This window comes from Chinchilla lanigera, unplaced genomic scaffold (assembly GCF_000276665.1).
Source record: "Chinchilla lanigera isolate Chin_1 unplaced genomic scaffold, ChiLan1.0 scaffold00078, whole genome shotgun sequence".
Classification (NCBI taxonomy): Eukaryota; Metazoa; Chordata; class Mammalia; order Rodentia; family Chinchillidae; genus Chinchilla; species Chinchilla lanigera.
In genome coordinates this window covers 519,296-524,777 of record NW_004955479.1, presented here as the reverse complement: position 1 = coordinate 524,777, position 5,482 = coordinate 519,296, and the positions used below count along the sequence as shown (strand labels likewise).

Here is a 5,482-nt window from a genome sequence, read left to right as displayed (position 1 = left end):
TGCAATTATTTTTCTTTAAAGTACAGATTTGATACAAATGACCAGGATCCAAAATTGAGATTTTTTGGGTCCAAGCCCTTGCATGTATACCTGGGAGCAAGAGAAGGAGGTAGGGTAGTGGGGAGAATGAGTTAGGTATGCAAATATTAAAAAGCAATTTGCATTATACTCTTAAATTTATTATTTTCTTGTTTATTATAATTCAGTAATTTCTCACTTCTGAAATGAAGATGACATGGACTTAGGCTAAGGTTGTCCAGCATGAATCATAAACAAGAAAATGGATTGTCATCAACTCAGATTTGAGGACAGCACATTGCCTGAGTGTGAATGTTGTATGATTTGATCTGACCAGTGCTCTGAAAGCTTTATTTTCATTTTTTGAGATGAAGTGGTTGTGGGGAACTCCTTCATAAACATTTTCAGAACTTATATTCACTCTATTTTATAAAACAATAATATTTTATATATCATTCTATCTTTGCCAGATTTTGGTATCATAATTAGGACAACCTCATGAAATAAAATAGATTAATTCCCACATTTTTATAGCTATAGAATATTTTGTTTACTAGGACTACCCATAACTTAGATATTTCAAATAATTTATTTTTAAAAGTTAAGCACTGGGAAAACTTTCTTCTCCAACATTTTGAGTTTGGCCATGGCATGTTTCAGTTCTGTACTTCTTTGAAATAAATTAATATTGTTTATTCAAGAATTTTAAAATAATTACAATGAAACTGGAACTAAATATTTGTGTTTTTTCTATAAAAAAAATTCCTCTATATAGACTTTGTTTTTTCCTATTTGATGTTATTGGATACATCTATATTACAAAGAACAGTTCTTGGAGTTATTATTTTTACCATATTTCTTCACTTCAATTATTTGAGTTTCTTTTGTCTCTGCATGTATATTGATGTTCATGTATTATATTTAAATCTATTGAGTCATATGTTAAATTTAATAAATAGAAATTTGTGTTACTTGATGAGATTTATAGTTTATAAAACCAATTGACCACTCCTAAAAGCTGTAAATAAAACAGCATAATTTTTCTTAACATGCTTTTTAATATTCCAGATAAATTACATTTTCAAAAAACTTTTAGCATCAACCTATCCTCATTTTTTTTCCTCAGAGGCCTTTGGGATGTTTTCTATTGCATTTGAAATAACATACCTGTGAGATAAGACTGGACATCTGAGAAGCTGACTTCTAATTTATTTACACAAAGCATGGCTGTTCATTTTAAACTTTATTTATAGTTAAGACTTTTAAAAAAATATTATCAGGCTTTCATAAAGTTTAAAAATACTCTATTGCAAAGATTTATATTATATCTATCAACTACTGTCTGTCTTACTACCTCTTTTGTTTTCCCATGATGTTAGCATTTTACAAAACAATAATGCAATTATTAAAGCTTAGATATTTGCATCAAATTATTGTTAGCGAATTTATAGAAATCTTGAAGTGTTCACCATTCTCCTAAAAATATCTCCTGTGTTTTCTGTGGTGCAACACAGGGTGCAGCATTGCAAGTAACTGCCATATTTCGTCAGCCTCCTCAAATTTGTGATGGGTCATCTTTATTTTTCTTTCATAACCTTGAAACATTCAAAGACTACTTCTACACTTGCTTTGTAGAATGGCTCACAAGGAGGATTTGTTTGATGTCATCGGACATTTTGGCAAAAGTAAAACAGAAGTGATGGTTTGGCACTCTCAGAGCATCTTATTAGTAGTTAAGTGTTGTCAATGTGTCTAACTACTGGTGACATTAATTTTGACACTTTACTTAAAACGAAGCCAGTTAGATTTTTCCAATACAATTTGCTGCTTTTCCATTTGGGAAAATTTTATTTGATTATAGTTCTATTTATCATCATATTTCATTTACCAATTTATAGATTGCATTGTTAGACATTATATTTTTATTTCCCTTACTTATCTGACATTTTAATTATAGATTAGAATGAAAAATTAAGTAATAATAGTATTGTTGAGATCACTATCAGATAGTCTATACATACATTTTAAAGGGGAAGAAAATTTCTGCTTTCAGGAGAAAATTGATGATCATGAACAGAAGAAGAAAATGTGACACTAGGAAGATGATATTTGAATGAGAGTTGCTTATATAAATAATATGGTTAAGAAATTTTTAAAAACTAAATTATCCAACAATGCAGGGAGCAATGGGACAAAAAGGGAAATATCTCTGGTCCATTTATAACAAAATATATACTAACGACAACCACTGTAATCAAAATCAAATTGTTATCTGCCAAATAATAAAAAGGCACATTAAAAAACAAAAAAAAGATAAGGATCTCTGCCTCCCCTCCCGTGTGTGTGTGTGTGTGTGTGTGTGTGTGTGTGTGTGTGTGTGTCTGTTTACCAGAATAAAAATTGCCAGTCTTGTGGCAAATATCATAGCCTTCTTTATTAATTAAAGAACACCACTGTAACTTCTGGCCAGCTGATATGTTCTATAATGGTTAACATTTTCTAAAAAAGAATATTCTGAACTATAATGATCACAAACAGCAATAAATGATGATAAAAGAAAATTTTTATGGATCTGACTATAAACACAGCAAAGAGAAACAAATACCATTTTGTCAAAGTATTGCTGTATACCAAAGAGAGAAGATATAGGGAAATAAAAGAGAAATTTTGTATGCTATAGTATGAAAAAGGAAATATAGTGGATACAGTTAGATCAAGGCTATAAGTGTAATTCAGTTCTAGAGATATGCTGTGCCATTTGTGACAAAGAAATGTGAAGATGTGTTAAGTTTTGAATGTTTGTTTCATCCCAAAACACATATGTTGAAATTCTAACACCAAAGTGGTTTTGTTTGGAGACAGAGTCTATAAGGGGGTAATTGGCTGAGTTAATTTTTTCTCATTGCTGAGACAAAATACCTGAATCCAAGATTAAAGAACACAATGCTTATTGAGCTCACACTTTGTGGATGTTTCAGTCCATAATCATTTGGCTCCAAGGCAGGGTGGCATGTCTGAAGTGCAACAGTTCATGGCAGCAGAAGACAGCAAAAGCAACAAGAACAAAAAGGGAGCAGCAGCAAAAGCAAGGGTCTTTCCCTCCCTTTTATGGTATGACAGCTGCCCGCCCCAGGGAGGGTGTAGCATCCACACCCATAATCCCAGCACGGGGCCATGAATCAATCATAAATCCTAGAAACGCACCCCCATGACTGCATGAGGCCTAGATGGGACATCTAGACACAAACTATAACAGTAATTAAGGCTAAAGGTTATCAGAGTGTCCTAGTCTGACAGAATTGGTGGCTTTCTAGCAGGTGTAAGAGAGTGGGAGATCCATCTTTCATTGCATGAACAGAGATGCCATGTGAGCACACAGTAAAGTAGCAGCTGACCAAATGCTAAGGGAAAGGGTCTCAGAATGAAATAACCTTTACCGCATCCTGATGTAGGACTTCCCAGACTCCTGAACAGTGAGAAAATAAATTTCTGTTATTTAAACTACCTCATCTGTGATGTTTTGTTATGCAAGCCAAGAGAAATACTATGAAATGTAATTACGAATTCTTGCTCAAAGAGATGAGAAAGCTGAGAATGGTTGAATACCAACCCACAGATGCTGTGCTGATAGACTATGTCATAATACAAGCACAGAATAAACACCATAGTGAAAAATAGCAGGAAAAATACAAGGAATAAGATTTTCAAATGTATGAACAATATATTTCAGAGATTTTTTTCAAGAAAATACACTTTTGTTATCAAAACTGGGTAATGAATCAGATAAATTATAGTGACTAAATGTGAGATGTTAACTGATGAAAATGTCTGTAGTCATCTCACAGAATAAAAAACATGCAAAGAGGAAATGGACTCCAATATTCGGAGTAGGACAACAGAATGCTGCTCATTTTCTACCCTCTACAAATGATAAAACTATTAAGTTGTGGAAAATAAGTGAACGGGATAAAAGAGCAGAAGGTTATAACTTAAAAGACGAAGATGGACGACTTCGAGATCCATTTAGAATTACAGCACTAGGTGTTCCTATATTGAAGCCCATGGACCTTATGGTAGAAGCAAGTCCACGGCGAATTTTTGCAAATGCTCACACGTATCATATAAATTTCATTTCAGTAAATAGTGATCATGAAACGTATCTTTCTGCAGATGACCTGAGAATAAATCTATGGCATTTAGAAATCACAGATAGAAGCTTTAACATTGTGGATGTCAAGCCTGCTAACATGGAAGAGCTCACGGAAGTCATCATCGCTGCCGAATTCCACCCACACCAGTGCAACGTGTTTGTCTACAGCAGCAGCAAGGGGACCATCCAGCTGTGTGACATGAGTTCCTCTGCCCTGTGTGACAGACACTAAGTTTTTCGAAGAGCCCGAGGATCCCAGCAGTAGATCCTTTTTCTCAGAAATAATTTCATCCATCTCTGATGTCAAATTCAGCCATAGTGGTCGATGCATGATGGCCAGGGACTACCTGTCCCTGAAGGTATGGGACCTCAACATGGAGAACAGGCCTGTGGAGACCCACCAGGTGCAGGAGTACCTGCGAAGCGAGCTCTGTTCCCTGTATGAGAATGACTGCATCTTTGACAAGTTTGAGTGCTGCTGGAATGGTTCAGACAGTGTTGTTATGATGGGGTCCTACAACAATTTCTTTATAATGTTTGATAGAAACGCTCGGCAGGATGTTACACTGGAAGCTTCAAGAGAGAACAGCAAACGCTGTGCCAGCTTAAAATCCCAGAAAGTATGCACAGGTGGTAAAAGAAAGAAAGATGAGATTAGTGTGGACAGTCTGGACTTCAATAAGAAGATCCTTCACACAGTCTGGCACCCCAGGGAGAACATTATTGCTGTAGCTGCCACCAATAGCTTGTATATATTCCAGGACAAAATCAATTAAAGAAGCTAACTGGAGGACCAAGTCTTGTCTCACATAGTTAAGCCGGTTGTTTTTCTGTCAAAGAAAATGCATTGTCCTCTTCATTAAGAGCAGAGATGCACTTCCTACTTCCCTTCATAACAGAGGAAAGAAGCAACCTCGGCTGGAATCCTGGCATAGCTGTGCATTTAGCCCAGGGAGAAATGCTTGCTGCTGCTCAAGGGGAAAATCCACTCGAAGCAGAATTGGTGGACATTGCTCAATAAAGGCCATTACTCAAAATAAATGTATTTATTTAAGTCTGAGGCTTCCTTTCCAGTTTATAGACCAAAAACTAACCTCCAAGAGAAAAAATGTTGTCAAATATGTTTCTGTCTCCAGCTCTATCCTCTTTCTCTGTCTTCCTAGGGCCTTCACCTGGACATGGTATGGTCACTGTCCATGTTCCTTGCTGGCCCTTCTGAGCCAAGTGGGTATACCTGCCCTTGGTGTGTGGCTGCTGCCCAGGCAGAGGCAGGCAGGTTTACTCACCAACTACATTGACCATCACACCTTCTGG

The 5,482-nt window shown here is 35.8% G+C and overlaps 1 pseudogene; it reads left to right on the top strand.

Moving 5' to 3' along the window:
* Nucleotides 1-3,958: 3,958 nt before the first annotated feature.
* Nucleotides 3,959-5,018, top strand: LOC102020338 (annotated as a pseudogene).
* The last annotated feature ends 464 nt before the right edge of the window (nucleotides 5,019-5,482 follow it).